Raw genomic sequence first — 21,184 nt, forward strand, 5'->3', positions numbered from 1 at the left:
AGAAGTTTGAGGATGCAGTGTGCTATGTTCATGCCACTGCACTTCAGCCTAAGTGACAAAGACTCTGTCTGAAGAAAAAAAAATCAAAATGGGTTAAAGATTTAAATGTAAAACCTGACACTATGAAATTACCAAAGGAAAACATTGAGGAAAGGCTCCAGGACTTTGATCTCGGTAAAGATTTCTTGAGTAAAACCTCAAAAGCACAGGAAACTGAAACATGACAAATGGAACCACATCAAGCTAAAAAGCTTCTGCACAGCAAAGGGAAAAAATAACAAGGTGAAGAAACAGCTTACAGAATGGAAGAAAATGTCTGCAAATGATGCAATTGACAAGGGATTGATAACAAAACTAGTAGGATTCAGACAACCCAATAGCAAAAAGACAGATAATTTGATTTAAAAATGAGTAAAAAAGACATTTCTCAAAAGAAGACACAAAAATTGGTCAACAGATATATGAAAAATGCTCACCATCACTAATCATCAGAGAAATGCAAATAAAAACTGCAAAAAGATACCATTCCAATTAAAATGGCTATTGTAAAAAGACAAAAAATTACGAATTCTGGCAAGGATGTGGAGAAGGGGAAATACTCTTATACGGTCAGTGAGAGCATATGTAAGTTGAGTACAGCCACTATGAAAAACAATAGGGAGTGTCCTCAAAAACCTAAAAACTGAACTACCATATGATCCACCAATTCCGTTGCTGGGTATATATCCAAAAGAAATCAATATATTGAAGAGATACCTGCACTCCCATGTTTATTTGCAGCACTATTCTCATAGCCAAGGTTTGGAATCATCCTAAGTGTCTGTCAATGGATGCATGGATAAAGAAAATGTGGTATATATACACAATGGAATATTATTCAGTCATAAAAAAGAACAAAATCCTGTCATTTGCAACAACATGGGAACTGGAGGTCACAGTGAAATAAGCCAGGCACAGAAAGACAAATATCACATGTTCTCCTTCATATGTGGGAATCTAAAAAAAATTGACCTCATAAAGAGAGAGAGCAGAATGATGGTTACCAGAGACTGGGAAGGGTAGTGGGGAGTGGGTGATGAAGAGGGGTTGGTTAATGGGTACAAAAATACATTAGATAGAAGGAATAAGATCTGATGTTCAGTAGTGCCATAGGTGACTACTAGTTAACAATAATTATTGTATATTTTTTAAAAACTAAAAGAATGTAATGGGAATGTTCCTAACCCAAAGAAATGATAAACATTTGAAATGATGAATAACCCAAGTATCTTGATTTAACCATTACTCATTTCATGCTTACATCAAAATATCACATGTACCCCATAAATATGTACAACCATTATATACCCATAGACATTTTTAAATGGTATTTGTGAAATATTGGTGGGCTAAGAGAGTACATTTTAAAACAGTAAAAAAAGAAATCCTCCTCAATACCAAGCACAGAGAAGGGTCTTCAAAATTGGACATTCATGTTTTATCTCCTCAGTTCGATACTATCAATTCATTAGAAAGAGATAACTCTCCCCTAATGACACTTTTAACCCAGGTGCAGCTCAGTGTACTGATGGGCCAGTTAGAAGATCATCAAAAATGTGGAGCACATTTGTCATCTCCACTAACCACAACTAACTTTATTACTTTTGGTTTTTTCCCCCTTCCATTTCAATGATGCAATAAATCCCAGTCCCTGCAAATGGCAAATTTCTATTTTGAAAGTGCACTTGGGTTTTACTAATTTACTTTTTTTATATATAATTCAAAGGGAGACTTTGTTTCAGTACTTGATTTGTGCCTTCTAGTTATTATTCCTTCTGGAAATGGGTCATCACATATATTAGATCTAAAGTTCTACTACAAGCTTTTGGGGTGTGTGTGTGTGCAACTTAACTTTTTTTTTTTTTTTTTTTTTTTTTGAGTTAGAGTCTCACTCCATCACCCCGGGCTGCAGTGCAGTGGCACACTCCCGGCCACCACAGCTGGACCTGCTGGACTCAGGCCATCCTTCCACTTCAGCCTTCCAAGTAGCCGGAACTACAGTCGTGCACTACCACGCCCAGCTGATTTTTTTTTTTATTGTAGAGATGGGGTCTCGCCAAGTTGCCCAGGCTGGTCTCGAACCGGTGGGCTCAGGCAATACTCTCAACTCGGCCCTCCAAAGTGTGCTGGGATTACAGACGTGAGCCATCACGCCCGGCTGCAACTTAACTTTCTTAGACCTGCAACATGGAAGAATCAGTTTGGGTGATTGCTTTGTGGTGGTGTTCAATCTATAGGTTAATATGAATTCTAGTGCAGAGTGGGGCAGACTGAGGGATGAAACATTGCAATAACAGAACACAGGCTTATGGTTTCTCAGAAAAGATCTCATTTGAGCCAAAAGTCTCTAATTGCAGAGGAAATGGCCTGATTTGGAAGCTAACAGGCACCCTCTCTTGGATGCCAGGAACTGCATTCCCCAGTGCCCAGATAAGCATGCTTTTAAAAAAGAAAAGAAAAAGAGAAATCCATTTTACCCCAGCACTGTGATTTAGGACTTACTCTATGCTGGGGAGAAAGAGGTAGTGACTACAACAAAAATCGAACAAACTTAAGAGCTGAACCCCCTCCCCCTCCACCAAGGGGGACAGGTTGAGAAGAGAGCTGCCCCCACTCTATCTCAACTTCCCAGGCCGTCTCCTTTCAAGTTTGGGGGAATTATCATGCTGCAAGAGTTCCCCACACCTCTGTGGGAATAGTGAACCCATAGCAGCTTAGGTAAAACTTGACTTTTAAAATATCATTTAATTACAAGCCCAGGAAGTGGCCATGGACAGAAGGGAGGAAAGTCAGAAAAAAGAAGCAGATGGGTCCTTCTTACAGAGCGTGGACTATCAGTTCCCGACAGGAGGCCTGACAAGACCACACCAGGCATCCTCCTATGCCACCTTACCAACAGCGCCCTTCCTGCCACCTCTGTGCCTTGGCCCTCATCTCCAGCTTTTCTGAGCACAGTAGAGACCTGCCCTTGACGGACATCAGGGAGTCTGAATTCTCAGTGGCAAACAACAGGAACTAGCGGAAACCGAAGAGAGCTTTAATAAGAACCGTGGGAAGGACAGGCAACCAGGCTCAGAGAGCAGGCTGGAACAAAGCAGAGACTGGACAGTGAGATTGCAGCCAGACCGTGGAACTAAAGTCCACTGGTTGCAATGTGGCCATGGGACACAGGATGGCGTGTTGCTCCGTGCTCACCTCCGCCGCTGAGGCCACCTTAGAAAGTTCTGGCTCTCCCTGTCTGTGACCCTGCTTGAACAAGCCCGTCATGTGCCCACGTCCTAGCCTCCAGGCCGCCTCTACAACATGGGGTTTGGCTCTGTGTTCTAGCTAATTTGGGAGTCTCCCAATAAGAAAGGAGTTTTTGGATTTTTTGAACCTTAAGTCTGAGGTCTTGTGCAACTCTGAAGCCAGAAATCCTTGACTCCACAACATAGTTGCTCAGTCTAAGCTTCCTCCCAGAGGAGGCTGGCATAGAAGCCCCCTTGCTGCCAGTAATGACCTCTGGGGAGACCTCAGCATCACAGACTGAAGGGGGTTTGGGGATCATCTAGTCCAACAATTTGGATGAGGAAACTGAGGCTTCCTGAGATAAAACCCTTACTTCTGATCCTGTGATTCCTGAAAGGCAGAGTCAGAATTCACTGGATCTTGGTGGGAGTGTGCACCCTCAAGCTGTAACCTGCACGGTCATTGGTTATGAATCAGTCTGACTTGAATGCATTAAAACATAATGGTTTTACTATCCTTAAAATAGAAACCCAATTTCTCTCCTGACATTTTCCATCGACATTCTCTTTGCTGAGTTTTTTCTTAGCTTCTGCTAGGGAAAGTCTCTTGCCGAAATAACTGTCTATTACTCCCAATAAAATATGCCATAACTGCCTGGGGTGAACTGGCTATTATTAGCTTAAATCTGGGGCTCTTCTATGAATGGTTCTGAACAAAAAGGTCTGGTATTATCCCACAGATTTTTTATGAACAAGTGCTCAAGAAGGCAGAAGTCAGACAAAATGACATTTCTATTTACAAATACTTTAAAAACTTTAAGACCCAGCCATTTCTCCTGGTGCTGGCTGTCTTGATCTGCCTAATGTCTGAGCCCTTGTTTTATTTAATCACTTCAAGAAACACAAACTAGCTTCATTTCATTAGTGCTTAAATTGCCATTAAGATTAGGGCATTCGGTGGTGTATGGCGTATTTGTGTTGCTTTAAGTGGAGCCTCTATTTTAATTGTGATTAATGCTCTCAAACTAGTCAATTAATATCTTTAAATATTAATGGGAAGCACAAAGGATGTTAAGATGGGCTCATCACACAGAATAATATATTGTCTTTAATTTCAAGACTCACTTCTTTCCATTTAACATCTCAATCAATGGCAGTGCTTTTTCTTTCTTAGTAATACACAGAATTATGATGAATTTTATAATAGATGGCATCTCAGATTCAATAAAACACTGACTGCAGGCTACTTGTTCATAAAAAATTATTGGGTGATTTATGATTTGGGGGTAAAATAACTACAGTCATTTTCTGATTTTCACTTCCATATGTGGAAAATAAGAGTATTTATAGTGCCCATGACATAATGCAATCCTAAGGGTTTGGCTTTCCTTGGCTTCACTCCACTGCAGTCCATTCACGGTCAACCTCTGGTAAGACCAGGCGCTCAAAGTCTTCGTGTTCTCCAACATGTTTTCTTCTATTAGAGAAACAGACTGATTGGGTGACCATGGCTTCAACAAAGGTTGGTCTTATCAGTCAGAGAAGAATAGCATATGAAAGTTAGCCTAGTTATAGAAGAATATGCAAAAAAGTAAGCTTTCATTCTGCTATAAGATCAATAGACTCAGGAGAGTTGTTTTTTCTTTTCTTCTTCCTCCTCTTCCTCCTTCTCCTCCTTTTTTAAAAAACCAACACGCCCATGCATTTTGGGATAATGATCGACTCTATTATTAGCACTTCCTGTGAGTAAGCATATGTATCTCTCCCCAGGTGACAAAAGTCATCCTGAGAATCCAAAAGATGATGCTACGTCATTTTCATTTCGCGTGTTGTGGCTGAAGCGGCATAAAGACAATTTACAGCTGGCTCAGAGATGAGCAATGAACAGCGGCCAGTTTTACTAACAAGCTCAACGGAAAACTTAAAGAACAGGTTTTGAGTCAGATAAAAATGACTGGGAGTGTAGACAGGGAGGAGCAGGTTGTGAGTGAAGGTTCTACTTTCAGGGCATGGGCCTGACACTCCTGAGAAGGGCTGTGTGCCTGGGGCTTCCTCTTCTCTCTGAGGAGAATGTCCCCTACCTTGTCCCCTCCCCCACCCCTCATTTTCAGAGGTCAAGGGAAAAGTCTCTTTTATATTCAGTCTGAAGCCTTGGGAACTAGAGACCTGACTTGAGGTTCAGAGGCTTGAATCTGAATTTGTCCTAAGAGGCCTCGTGGTGCTCATGGCCTAATGGCCTAGTAAAGGGTCCTAAGGTGAATACACACTCCAACTCCACTGGGACCCTTTCTGCAGAATCAATCAGAGACTCCAGAACAGAGTTCAAGCCAAGGGGTTTTCTGGATGGCAGCCAGTTTCATTTCGTAGGTATAACTTACTGAAATATAATTTGGTGTATATTGAGAACTTCTACACTTCAGTACAGATGTAATTTTTTAAATGTTTTTTTAATTGTGACAGTTGTATGTACTCACTGCAGAAAATCTGAACAGTAGAGAAGAGTAGAAAAAAGATGAGATCAAAAATTGAACATATTTTTATATCCAGAGACAACTTCTGCTAACTTTTTTGCATATTTCTTCACAGCGGCCCACTCATTTAATGGCATATAAAAAGTGAACACTAAATTCCTGCCTCTTACTTAATTGTGACCCTTCGTTGTGTCTATGGAAGGTCAAAGACCTTATATTTTAATTCTAAATGCAAATTTCTTTGCTTAAATATTCTAGACTATAATAGCCACTCAGCATGTTGCCTTTTCATTTTGATAGTGCCAATGCAAATATAACACGTAGGTGACAAGCTGCATTCTGAAACTATGACTAAAATGGCACTATTGATCTTATATCTCTGAGTAAACAGATTTGAAGTCTACATGTTTGTTCAGTCCTTCTGGAAAAACAAAAGAAAAACACAAGAAGGAGATTTAAAGGTGGATTTGTAGAGTGAGCTCCTTACCAATGGCTCCTACTTCAGGTACAGCAGACTATGTCTTGCATACCAAGTATTTCTGGCACAAAGAGTAAATCTCTTACCTATGTGTTCACCTTGCTTTGTATTCCCAAAGGGGAAGGATGTGATTACTGAATTAGAAATTAAATCTGATGAGGACTCCATGTCAAGAAATCATCCTCTTTGCTTTTTTATTGATTTGCCATCTTTTTACATCAACTCTGACTCTACATTTCTGTTATACATCAGGGTTAAAGAAAAGACTTGGGTGGAAAGGACTTGAAAAAGGAAGTATGAATATGTTGGCAGGCACTAGAGTTACTGACTGTAAATGCCCTAGGTACAGCTGACTCTATTCCTGATGTAACAAAAGTTGGTAAAAGACCTCAGAGCAAAAAAAAAATGAAATCTTAACTATGCAGATGAAATACCTGAAAAGTAATAGAAAAAGATTAAACTGTTCCTAAGAAGGGATTAGGGGAACTCAGGAGAAAATGTCAAACTCCCAACTGCTATAATGGCCACATGGTTGTATCTCTTTTTAAAATCTTAAACACATTTTAGACATAGTTTGCTTTGCTTTATGATAACTCAAGGGTACAGGCTGCAACTTGCCTGGCACCCCTCTGTCCACTTCACTGTTCATGTGTCATTCTATGTTTTGGTGGGACTGCTGATTCCAATTTCTCTTCTACCAACTGCCTAAGGAGTGGGCACAAAACCCACTCTGGACTATCATGGTATCCTATGGTCATGTCTAAAGTAATTGGTTAAAGGATGGGCCTGTGACCAAGCAAAGCCAACAAGAGTCTTTAAGAGATTAGAACTGTGGACGCTGGGAGAGAGGGCATCTCTGTTTCTATCTCTGGGCTCCTGAGCTCAAAGGTGCACATGATCTTGCAGCTTCTGGATGCTATTTTGTAGGTGAATAGAGAAAACTTGACTAAAAACAAAGCAAACAGAACCAGGCAGAAGGGACCGGGCAGAAAATGGGAAGGAATAAAAGGAAAAAAAAAAAAAACAGGCCACAAAAACACTCTTTGAATTCCTGTCTCCAACTATGCCAGTGCCAGCATTAGCCTAACTTGATTTCCAGTTCTGAGTCAATAATTAGCTGGGCATGGCAGTTCATACCTGTAACCCTAGCACTTTGGGAGACCAAGGCAGGAGGATTGCTTTAGCCCAGGGGTTCAAGACTAGCCTAGACAACATAGCAAGATCCCGTCTCTACCAAAAAAAGTCAAAAAATTAGCCAGGCATGGTAGTGTGCACCTACAGTCCCAATCACTTAGATTGAGGCAGAAGGATCGCCTAAGCCCAGGAGGTAGAGGCTATGGGAGCCATAATTATGCCACTGCACTCCAGCCTGGGTGACAGAATAAGATCTCCAACTCAAAAAAAAAAAAGAGTCAATAAATGCTCTTCTGTGCTTAGACTAATTTGGTGTGGGTTTCTGTTCCGTGGAGACAAAGACCTAGAAAGTCTTTTTACTCCCATTCTATAAATGTGAAGACACTAAATCCCAGAGAAGTGTTGGCCAAGATTAGACAGTGCCAATGACTAATCAGTGTACTGAAAATAACCATAGAATCACAGGGTTGGAGAGTCCCTTACCACACCCCTGCCTGGTCATCATGAACAGTGTCAGCCTTTGTCATAATATTGAGATTTCTGGACTCTGAAAGGATCTTGGACTCCCAAAATACCTTCTGCTGATGCCTACCATTGTGCTTTAATTTTCCCCTTTAGTTTCTTTTTTCTTTTTAAGGAAAAAGGATGGAGTTTATTTTTAGGATTATCTCAAAGATCCCAAGGGTAGGAGGTATAACTGGGCCACCCAAATGTCTAGATGGCCATTGGAAAATTAGGAATCCATTTGACTCTCTGTGTCCCTTGTTTTTACTTGCTCTTTTTCCTTCTCTCTGCTTATGAACCTTCTCATATTTGATATCCATGCCTCCCCAGCACCAGGGTTACCCCACTTCTCAACTCAAGCAACCTGAATGGGAGAAAATATAATCATTTCCTCCTTCCTCACAAATCGGTAACTGGAAGAAACATATAACAAAAGACAGATTAACAAGAGAAAAGAAAGTTTTATTAACGTGTGCAGGGTACATCACGTGGGAGGAGTCTTCGTTCAAAGGTATCACTAAAGGCAGTGATTTGGTTCTCTGCCTTAAATAGTATTTTAACAAAGAGCCATAAATCTTAGAGTAGCGACAAGACAAAGGAGAGTCTATCCAAAGGCAGGAAAACTGTGAGAAGGATGCAAAGTTTGCTCCCAAGTTTCCCTGGTTCTGCTGGTGCCATCTCTGTGCTGATAGCAAGCGAGAATTTACATCTTTATGTTTAGGCAGAAAAGAAGAGAGAAGGTAGAAAGATCCTTTATCTTCATGAACTACTTACTGTCTTAGCATAAGGTAAGGAGAAGGAAAAGCAGAGTGTCCCCTGCATTTTAACCTTCTTCAGTTCAACAATCTCAGCATTTTAAAGAAAAATATTTTGGTTTCCTTCAATCCAAACAGAAACCAATTCACCACTTCAGTTGTCCTCAAACATTTTGGTTTCAGAACCACTTTGGCACCCTCAGAAATTATTGAGGAACCCAAAGACCTTTTGTTTTTATGGGTTATTTTTATCAATGCTTACTATGTTCAAAATTAAATCTGAATTTTAAAAAAATATTTGTTTATTTGATGATAATAAACCAGTTACATGTTAGAACAAATATCTTTATGAAGACTATATTTTCCAAAACAAACAAAAAGACATAAAGAATAGAATTGTTTTACATCTTTGTTAATCTTTTTAATATTTAACTTACTAAAAGTTGCCTGGGGTTTCTGCTTTCAACAAACCAGAATAACAGGAACTGGACTTTTCCTCCTGCTTGAAGCAACTAAGAAAATGGACCAAATATATAAAATAATAATTCTCCAGACATTAGGCAATAAAGGACAGTGATGTCTGAGAAATGGAAAACAAACAAGACGAACTCTACAATTGCCTAAGCTTACTGCCTTGAGAGAATTTCCAGGCAGCAGTACCAGGAAAGAACTCAGTAAAACTCTGCAGTCTCCCTGATCTGAGGAGATAAAGCTGGGAGTGTGGGCAACCAAACTGGATAGAGAAAACAGGGTAGAATACCAAAAGAGGAGAGTGCTGCATAGAGACAAAATTCCTAATTTCTTACAGAAAAAGTGTTCAGCTGAATTGATCAATTAATGCATGGAGTGGGTGGGGAGAATATTCAAAGTTAATTAAAGAATTACCTGAAAAGATTAGGAGATGCACACAAGGTTCTCACCAGCCAAAATAGAAACCTTCATAATTTATAAAATAGATTGTGCCTCAGTTATGAATTAATTATTAATTATTATTAATAAATTAACCCTGAACATTGCTCTGGTCTCGTTTTAAGGAAGCTTACTGATTGGGCACAGTGGCTCATGGCTATAATCTCAGCACTTTGGGAGACCAAGGCAGAAAAATCACTTGAGGCCAAGAGTTTGAGACCAGCCCAGGCAACATAGTGAGACCCAGTCTCTACAAACAATATCAAAAAATTAGGTAGGTGTGGTGACATGTGCCTATAGTCTCAGCTACTTGGGAGGCTGAGGCAGGAGAATTGCTTGAGCCCAGGAATTTGAGGCTGCTGTGAACCATGACCACGCCATTGCACTCCAGCCTGGGTGACTTGAGTAGAGTAAAACTCCCTATTCAAAAAAAAAAAATCCATAAAGCAAGTAATTTAATCACCTCCCAGAGCACAGTTCAAGGATATTTATAGGAAAACAAAACTATCCAGCACCCAGATACAATTCACAATGTCTGACATCCAATCATTACCGGAATATTAAAAAGCATAAAAATATAACCTAAAATGAGGAGAAAAATCAAACAACTGAAACTGATCAATTGCAACAGAAATGACACATAGAATTATAGAAAACAATATTAAAATGATTATTATGTCACAACTGTCTTCCATGTATTCAAGGAACAAACTAAAGGATTGAACAGGATGGGAAGAGACACAAATTTATAAGGAAGATCCTACTTGAAATTCTAGAGAGTGGCTCAGGCTGTAATCCCATGCCTTTGGGAGGCTGAGGTGAGTGGATTGCCTCAGCCCACGGGTTTGAGACCCGCCTGAGCAGCGAGACCTCATCTCTACAATAAATCAAAAATCAGCTGGATGTGGTAGCGCACGCCTGTAATTCCAGCTACTCGGAAGGCTGAGGTGGAAGGATCGCCAGAGCCCAGTGGGTCAAGGCTGCAGTGGCCGGGAGTGGCCAATGCACTCCAGTTTGGGCGACGGAGTGAAACTCCAACTCAAAAAAAAAAAAAAAAAGAAATTCTAGAGAGGAAAACTATAGTCTGAGATTAGAAATACACTGACTGAGGATTAACAGCAGATTGGACATTGAAAAAGAAAAGATTAGTAAAATTGAAGACATCACAATTGAAGCCATATTAAATGAAACACACAAAGAGGCTGAAAATAAGTGAGCAGAGCATCAGAGTGAGGTGTGGGAAAGCCCTGAGCAGCCTAATATATATGTATTTGGAGTTCCTGAAGCAGATGAGGAACAGAATACAATTTTTAAAGAGATAGTGGCCACGGTTTTAATACAATCAAATTTGATAAAAAATATAAATCCATACTTGGAAGTATAGGCGTCCAAGAATCTCTACGAATCTAAAGCACAGGAAACATGAAGAAAACTACACCAACTCACTTCATAATCAAATTACTTAAAATCAGTTATAAAGAGAAAATATTAAAAGTCATCAGAAAAAACCCACATTGTACATAGAGGAACAAAAATAAATATGACAGTGGATTTCTTGTCATGAATACTGCAAGATAGAAGGCAAATGGGAGTGAAGAAAAAAATCCCTACCAACCTACACATCTTATTTCGCAAAAATATCTTTCAAAAACAAAAGCAAAATAAAGACTTCTTCAGACATTAAAAAGCTGAAAGAATTCATCACCAGCAGACTTGCACTAAAAGAAATGTTAAAGGGAGGGCTTCAAACAAAAAGAAAAGAACAAAAGATAGAAATCCAGATCTACACAAATGAATGAAGCAGACAAGAACCAGAATCATATCAATAAAAATAAAGATTTTTTTATTATTTAAGTATCTTTTTTAAAAAACCAGTGATTTAAAGTTAAAAAAAAAGTACAATGTATTGTGGGATTCATAACATACATAGAAGTAATATGTTATGTTATATGACGCACACATGCCCAGAGGAAGAAATGGAAGTATGTTATCATAAAGTTTTTGTACTATAGTTGAAGCAATATAACATAATATCAATTAAATGTTAGACCGTGATAAGTTTAAGATGCATAATATAAACCCCAAAGTAATCACTAAAGCAAAACAAATAAAACAACTATTAAGTCAACAAAAATAATAAAAGAGGTTCATTTAAAAATGCTCTAATTGAAAGCAGGCAGAAAAACATAAAAGGTAACAAATAATGGTGGGAACAAATAGAAAACAAATACCAGCATGGTATTAAAACCAACCACATCAATAATCACATTTCTATAAATGACCTAAACCACAGAGATTGAGACTAGATTTTAAAAAAAGAAAGACCCAGCTATATTATGGCTACAAAAACCAAATTTTAGATATGAAGACACAAGTTTGTATATAACATGCTAATACTAATCAAAAGAGAGCTGGAGCAGCTACTTTAATTTTAGACAAAGTAGATTTCTGAAGTAGAGAAAATTACCAGACACAAAGCAGGTTATTTTAAAATGATAAAGGGATCAACTCATCAAGAGTTTGTAACAATACTAAATATGTTTGTACCTAACAAGAATCTCAAAATAAATAAAGCAAAATCTGATAGAACTAAAAAGAGAAATATATAAGCTCACAATTATAGTTGAAGATTTTGACATCCCTTCCTCAATAACTGATGGGAAAGTTAGGCAGATAATTAGTAAGTATACAGAAAACTTAACCCTGTCGACCAACTTGACCTGACTGACATTGATTGTATACATTATCAAACAGCAGCAGAATACACATTCTTCTGGATCTACACGGGTCGTTTGCCAAGATAGGCCATATTTGTGACCACAGAACAAGTCTCAATAGATTTAAAAGGATTTAAATAATACGAAGTATATTCTCTGAGCACAGTGGAACTAAACCAGAAATCAACAATAGAAAGATTATGTGTAAACCGAGCACAATGGCTCACGTCTGTAATCCTAGCATTTTGGGAGGCTGAAGTGGGAGGATTGCTTGAGCCCAAGAGTTCAAGATCTGCCTAGGCAAACTTGTCTCTACAAAGAATAAAAAAACTAGCTGGGTGTGGTGGTGCATGCCTGTGGTTCCACTTGGGAGACTGAGGCCTGGGACTCCAGGCTGTAGTGAGCCATGATCATGTCATTGCACTCCAGTCTGTGTGACAGAGTGAGACCCACATTAAAAAAGAAAAAAAAAAAGATTATTTGTAAACATTTAAAAATTCTTAAATATTTGAAAACTAAATAAAACATGAGTATATAACTAATGTGTCAGACAATAAATCAAAGGGAAATTAGAAAGTATTTTAAACTGAATGAATTTGAAAGTAAATAATTTGTAGATTTATTGGATAAAGCTAAAGTGGTATTAGCTGAACATTTGTAGCACTATAACGCTTATATTAGAAAGAAGAAAAGTTTCAACTTGCTGACCTCAGTTGCCATATTTTGAAACATGAGGGGGGAAAGCAGAAGATGAAATAAAATATCAGATGCTAATCAATAGAAATAGAAAACAAAAAACAACAAAGAAAATCAATAAAATAAAAAACTGGTTCTTGGAGAGTCACAACAAAATTCTAGCCAGGCAAAGAGAATACATAAATGTTCAATATCAGGAATGAGGGAGATGACATCACTATAGATTTCATAGATATTCAAAAGGTAATAAGGGAAATAATTTTAAAAATTATATGACACTAAATTGAACAACTTAGATTAAATGGACAAATTACTTGAAAGACACAAGCTACTAAAGATCACTTTTATTAAATAAATTGAATTTGTAGCTACAAAATTTTCCTGCACAGAAGAATCAAAGCCCAGATGGCTTCACTGGGAAATTCTGCCAAACATTTAAGAAAGAAATAACACAATTCTACATAAGTCTTCTCAAGAAAAAAATAAAGAGGTGGGAAAACTCCCCAACTCATTTTATAAGACCAGCATGCCAAAACAAGACAAGAAATAATGAGAAAACTACAATAATTCTCATGGACATAGATACAAAAATTCTTAACAAAATGTTAGCAAATTGAATCCATCAATATAAACAAAGGGATTATACATCATGACTAAGTGGGGTTTATCCCAAGAATGCAAGATTGGTTTTAACATTCAAACTTCAAATAATGTAAGTCACCATATTAATGAACTAAATATGTATATATAACACATATATATAATCTCTATGTGATCATATCAAACATCTTAATAATACAGACAAATTTGATGAAATCCATCCTCTATTCCTCATAAAAACTCAGGTCAGGTGTGGTGACTCACACCTGTAGTCCCAGTGCTTTGGGAGGCTGGGACGGGAGGATTGCTTGAGGCCAGGAATTCAAGACCATCCTGAGCAACATAGCAAGACTTCATCTCTACAAAAATTTTAAAAATTAGCTGGGCATAGTGGCACACATCCATAGTCCTACCCACTCGAAAGGCTGAGGCAAGACTATCGTTTGAGGCCAGGAGGTCAAGACTACATGAACTATGATCACACCACTGCACTCCAGCCTGAGTAACAGCCCTTTTTCAAAAAATAGAAAAGAAACAAAAAACCAACAAACTAGAAATAAAAGGGAACTTCCTCATTCTGATAAAGAATATCCATGAAAAAACTTACAACATTATACTTTAAAAAGCAGAATGCTTTCCCCTTAATTTCAGAAATAAGAAAAGAAAGCTATTCTCACCACTTCTATTGACATTCTAGTCAGTGCAATAAGGAGGAAAAAAAAAAGAAAGAAAGGCCAAGTACAGTGGCTCATGTCTATAATCCCAGCAGTTTGGGAGGTTGAGGTGAACTCTTGGTTTGAGTCCAGGAGTTCAAGACCAGCCTGGACAACAAAGCAAGAAAAAATTAGCTGGGTGTAACAGTGCAGTCTTGTAGTCCCAGCTTCTCAGGAGGTTGAGTTAGGAGAATCACTTGAGCCCAGGAGTTCAAGACTGTGGTGAGCCATGATCATGCCACTATGGTCCAGCCTGGTGACAGACTGAAGCTCTGCATTAAAAAAAAAAAAAAGAAAGGAAGGAAGGAAGGGAGGGAGGGAGGGAGGAGGGAGGAGGGAGAAGAGGATGAGGGAGGGAAGGAAAGAGAGAGAGAAAGAGAAAAGGAAAAAGAAACAAGTCACACAGATTGAAAAAGAAAAAGTAAAACTCTCTTTACTCACAAACAATATGATTGCTATGTAGAAAATCCAGCAGAATCTACAATCACTAAGTGAGTTTAGCCGTGCTGAATACAAGACCAGTGGACAAAAGTCAATTGTATTTTCATGTACTAGCAACAAATAATCAAAAATTGGAAATGGAAACTTTTTATAATACCAACCCAAAATGAAATACTTAAGGAAAAAAATCTGACAAAATTGAGCAAGACCTGTATACTGACACCTATAAAACATTGCTGAGAGAAATCAAAGATCTAGATAAATGGAGAGATATATTATGCTCATGAATTTAATGACTCAACATTGTATAATTGTCAGTTCTCCCCAAGCTAATCTATAGGTTCAAAATTCCAACAGGACTTTTTGTATAAATTGACAAGTTGATTTTAAAATTTATATGGAAATACAAAATGAACTTTGTTCAATATTTTATGTACAAAAAATAACTCAAAATCTACCATAGACCTAAATGTAAAACCTAAGACTAAAACGTCTAAAAGAAAACATAGGAGAAAATCTTTGAGACCTTAGTTTAGGAACAGATTTCTTAGATAGAAAGCAGAAGTACAATCTATGCAAGAACAAACAGATAATTTGAAATTCATTGAAATCAAGAACTTAAAACTATAATGAGAAAAAAATAAGCAAGAGACTGGGAGAAAACATTTTTAAAAGAACTAAAAATTGACCTTCCAAGTGACCCAGCAATCCCTCTTCTAGGAATATACCTGGAGGAACTCAAATCATTCTACAAAAAAAGATACCTGCACATGCATGTTTATTGCAGCATTATTCACAATAGAAAAAACATGGAACCAGTTCTGCTACCCATCAAAAGTGGACTGGATTTTTTAAATGTGGTACATGTACATGAGGGAATATTACATAGCCATAAAGGACAAAATTATGAATTTTGCAGTAACTTGGATGGATTCAGAGTCTGTCATACTCAGTGATCTATGATCACTGAGTACCACATGTTCTCACTCATAAGTGGGGCCTGAACATTTATCACAATACTACAAGAGAGGGATCAGCAGCAGTGGGACACTGTCAGGGAAGGGGGTCACTAAGGATACCTGATCCTAAACCAGGGAAAGTGAGAACCAGTGGGAGGTCCAAACTTCACCTGCATGTAGACCACTATGCATGTACCTAATCCTGACTTGTACTTTTATTTTAACTTTAAAATAAAATAAAGAAAAGAAAGAAAACTATGAAGGAGAAGGAGAAGGAGGAGGAGGAGGAGGAGAAGGAGAGGAAGAGGAGGGGGGGAGGAGGAGGAGGAGAAGGAGAAGGAGAAGGAGAAGGAGAAGAAGAAGACAGAGGGAAAAAAGGAAGCCAGAGACTGGGAGAAAATATTTGCAAAGCATAGATCTGATAAAGGACATGGATTGTCTCAAAACACAGTAATATGAAAAAGAGCAAAAGATTCAAACAGATGCTTAACCAAAGCAGATGAATGAACAGCAAATAAGTGCAAAAAAATCCAGACAGTAATATGAGTTACCAAGGACATGGAGAAGAAAGTAGAATACTTATACAGTGTTGGTGGGAATGTAAAATGATGTAACTGTTTTGTAAAAACAGTTGGGCACCAGAATGGGCAAATTCATAGAGATAGAAAGTAGATTGATGGCTTCCTCAAGCAGTGGTAGAATTGGAGGAATAGAATGGAGAATGACTATTTAGTGCACTGCATTTTTTTGGTATGTTGAAAATGTTCTAAAATTAGATTGTGGTGATGATTGCACAATTCTGTGAATATACTTAAAACCACTGAAATTTAACTGGATGAATTTTATGATATGTAAAATATAGTTCAATAAAGTTGTAAAAAATAGGAAAGAAAACATAGTCATCAGGGAGATGAAAAGTAAAACCATCGTAAGCTATCACACCTATCAAAATGCCTAAAATTAAAGAGACCGATCATACCAAGCACTGGTGAGCCCGTGGAATGACTGGAGCTCTCATAGACTGCTGGTAGGCATGTAAAATGGTGTCACCATTTTGGAAAATGGTTTGGTAGTTCCTTGAAAAAAAGAAATATATACTCAACATATGAAACAACCATTTTACTACTAAGTATTTACAAGAGAAATGAAAGTTTATGTCTAGACAAAGACTTATACAACATGAATATGCATAGCAGCTTTATTTGTAATAGCCTCAAACAGCAACAACCCAAATGTGCATCAACAGGTGAATGAATAAACAATTGGTGGTACATTTATATAATGGAATACTATGCACCAAGGAAAAGGAATGAACTATTGATACATGCTACAACATAGATGAATATCAAAACAGTTACATTTAAATATCCTGGCAAAAATGGATATAGTTTAATTTATATAAATTTCTAAACTAACTTATAGCTACAGAAAGCAAATTAATGGTTGTCTGGGGACAGGGGATGCCCAGAGGTGCAAGAGAGAGTAGAGACCAAGAAGATGAGGAAACCTATGGAGATGAGAGGTACGTGCATTACATTGGTTATGCTGAGGTTTCACTGTGTAAATATATGTAAACATTTATCAGATTGGACACTTTAAGTATGTACAATTTGTTGAATGCTGATTATACTGTACTTCAATAAAGATGTTAGAAAAAGGAAAGATATCTATATTCTTATTGTACTTCTTTATTCAGTTTGATGTTTTGATGATGCTTTGGCAGAAAGCTCAACCTCACACAGATATGTTATTGGAAAAGAGAAATAATGTATTAGCCTTTTCTGGTCATGGTGAGTATTCTTCTCTGATAACAACACCAAAACTTGACACGTGGTAGTTTCTTAAAGGTTAAGTCATAGGGTATAATGTAATCTGAAACCATACAATAGCTTTTTATTAAGTTACATTAAAATCCATTATTTCATATTACACTTTGATAGATCTTTTACCCATCAAATGTGAGTTTGACCTTACAGACTCTTGAAAGAGTCGTGGGAAACCCCAGAGGTGCCCGAACCACACTTTGATAATCACTGATTTAGATTATTTCTTTTTTTTTTTATAAGTTCTCTCTTTCAAGGATTAAATTATCAGCTGAGATGCAGGCAGCTCTTGTCATTGAGCCCAGATCATAAATAATCTGTGACAAATGAAGTGAGGAAGACAGTTTTCATGCTGATAAGGACTAGATTGGGTGGCAGTTTGGATCACTCCAATTTCTGCAACACATGCTATTCTTTTCTCTTTAAATACTCTCTTGAATCAAGGTTTCAGAAAGACTTGCTTTAACTGTGTGCCACAGATGAGCACTCAGGGGAACAGAGAGGGGTTAAATGTCACTGACACCACTCAGTGGACATGTTCTGTTGGAACATATCATTTATCTTTAAGTCCCTGAGGCAGGAGCAGTATTATTTGTGTACTGTCAAGCATGTAATTAAGATCAACAGGGTTTCTGAGTCTAAGAAGTGCCAAAATAAAATAAATAGAAAATACTGCTACATGATTTAGGCACAAAACTTCAAGTTGTCAACAGATAGCAGGTACAGTTGTCCTAGCCTCCTCAATCATTGTACCCACTGACAATGTCTTCATTACTTATCTAAACTAAAAATTAAGACTAATGTTTTAAAAATGACAATCCTGACTCACCAAGGATAACTTTGTGGGTTTTTAAAAAATCACCTTCTTGACAGGGCTTGGTGGCTCAGCCTGTAATCTCAGCACGTTGGGAGGCCGAGGCGAGTGGAATGCTTGAGCCCGTGGGTTTGAGACCAGCCCAGGCACCGTGGTGAGACCTCATCTCTACAATAAATAATTTTTTTTTTAATTAACTGGGCATGGTAATGTGCACCTGTAGTTCTGGCTATTTGGAAACCTGAGACAGACGGATTGTCAGAGCCCAGCAGGTCAACGCTGGGGTGGCCATGAGTGTGCCACTGCACTCCAGCCTAGGCGACGGAGTGAGACTCCAACTCAAAAAAAAAAAAAAAAAAAAACCATCTTCTCAGACAAATGGAATCAGAATCTCTGAGGGTATGTCAGGAGCAGATGTGATGTGGGGAGCAGACGAACACTGTCACTGTAGCAGGCCTTGAATAAAGACCTAAGTGAAGGGCAAGGTCTCACTTAATGGCCCCAAGCTCATAGGCAAGGTCTCGCTTGGAAGTTCTGCCTCCTAACCAAAGGCAGGCTGTGAAGGATGCAGCCTGCTACACGAAACAGTGTCTCAGATGCCCACACATTCGGGTGTACGTAGTACAAATAAAGCCTTAGCTACAACAAGATAACTGTGGAACAACTTGCCTTTTAGGTAGCAACATAATTCAGTTATGGCTCCCTCATAGACCTTGAATCCCTTCCAACTTCCCTTGTACTTGATTATAAAATAAACATGCTGAGCTAGTTCGGGGTCACTTCTCCTCCATCAGAGGAAAGTGTCCCATCTGGCCCCAGTTTTTCTTTATGTCTTTGTGTCTGTGTCTTTTTTAATCTCTTGCCACTGCCTCTCAGGTGGCAAGGGTGGGGCAGTGGTGTCAGGATTTTTTTTTCAAGTGTCCAGGTCATTCTGATGGGCAGCCATGGTTAAGCCTGGAATGAAGACTTGTATTCGAAGTATACCTTTCAGTACTCCTCTGTTACTCTCCCTTTATCCTCCCCTCAATGAGTTACCTATGTTCAAAGGCCTACAGTGCATATTTTGGAACATACAAAAATGGTAAGACCTATAAATATTGTCCTGAAGAGAATCTTAACAACCTTACAACATAGATGTTATATACTATTAAAGAAGCAAAGTCAGGTTGCCTTGAATTATATGCCTTCCTAGCAATTTTATAAGATGTCTGAAGAAGATTAAAAAAAGTGAATTGGAAATGAAGGTCAAGTTCTACAACACAAAAAGGGCCAAGGACAGAGAAGTGTCACCATCTAGCAGGGTGGCAAGCAGAAGAGTAGAGTACCTGGTAGGCACTGGCACAGAGGTGAAAAGGAAATCAACCAAGGATCTTAACGACAGGGTTCACTACTTGAAAAGAGACAGGCCTGTGGTGATAAGAAAAGAATTGCCGCCAAGAGCCACCAAGCTGCCAAGACCTACAATTTAGATATGGGTGGAAGATCAATGGGAGAAGAAATGTCTGTCCCCAGAATTTTAAAATAAGGGTCCACTAATGAGATGCAATCTGATTAACTCCACGGAGGATGGTAAAATGGTTGAATTAAGACAGGCTGATTTTAAGGAATTAGAAAAACCCGAAACTGAGGAGGGTCCAGTCACAGCACCAAGGCTCAGCTTAAAAGTGTGATTGCTTAATCCCACCAACCCCAAACAAATTAAAACCTCACTTGGGAACAATGAAAAAGCCTAATTCGCTAAAGAGATGGTGCGTGGTAAGAAACAAAAGTGTTCTAAATTACTTGTCCCACAAAAAATAGACTCCCTCAAATTAGATACTAACTAAAACAGACTTCCCAGAATAATGGAACAGCTAGATTCCTCCACAAGAAAACCTTTTAATTTCCTTTTAGTAACTAGATTTAAATGAAGTATTTACATTAGAACATTACAATCACAGTCTACTTTCTGAGAATAAAAGGATCCTTAACTCTACTCTTCATCAGTAGAGAAAGAAAATTAGAAAAAAAAGTAGTCTTAGAGTGTCAAGCTGAATGAAAATAGATCAAGTAATTCTAATTCTGTCTCATCTTTATTCAGATAGAGGTTAAATGACTATTCCGGGTCACCTAAGAAATCTGTCTGAAAGCAAAGATATAAACCCAGATTCCTGATATTTAGAGCATGACTTCCTTCTGTGCATATTCAGTTGAGATGAAAAATATACTATTGTAGATGTGTTGGAAGATGGTCAACATGAGGCAGCTAGAGTGTGTTTCTCCTATGGAGCAATCCAAGAAAGAGAGAGTTTCCTCAGCTCCCAGAAAGGAGCAGGACCAGCAACGTACCCCTACAACTCATCAAAGAAGTGATAATACTCACTGCAAAGAAGAGAAACTAGACAGACTTTCCTCTAGAGCATGGCACAGACCACTGGCAGTCTCTGGACGCAGTGGGGAAGGTGAGGGCAATTCTGGAGTTCTGTACTTCTGCTGTGGACTTGGAGGGCCCCCTGAGCCTTGCAGGGCTCCAGACCCTCACAGGAAATTGCCTTAATCACAGCCTTGCTCTGCCAAAACCCACACGGAGTGGTGTATATGGGAGACAAAAAGCTCTGAGCAGCTCCAGCCCCATATTCCAGGATCTCATCCCTTGCCTGTGGCTGCTTTCTAGCCAGCCTGGGAGGGGAAGGGCCCCAAGGACAAACTCCATGGCAGCAGATCATTCCTGGCTGAGATGGACTGCCAAGAGAACATGTGAGGCCCTGAGGCCAGCTGTACTTTGACATACAGAAGGCAGACTGCCAGAGACTAAAGTGGGGAATTGGGTGGGACTCCTTGCCATAGCAACCTCTTACTCCCAGCGTTAAACTCTTTTGTTTTCAAAGAGTAAGTAGGAAGGCATTGAGGTATGAAAAATCGCCT

Source organism: Carlito syrichta, unplaced genomic scaffold (genome assembly GCF_000164805.1).
Source record: "Carlito syrichta isolate Samal-C Ts95f unplaced genomic scaffold, Tarsius_syrichta-2.0.1 Scaffold165773, whole genome shotgun sequence".
Lineage (NCBI taxonomy): Eukaryota > Metazoa > Chordata > Mammalia > Primates > Tarsiidae > Carlito > Carlito syrichta.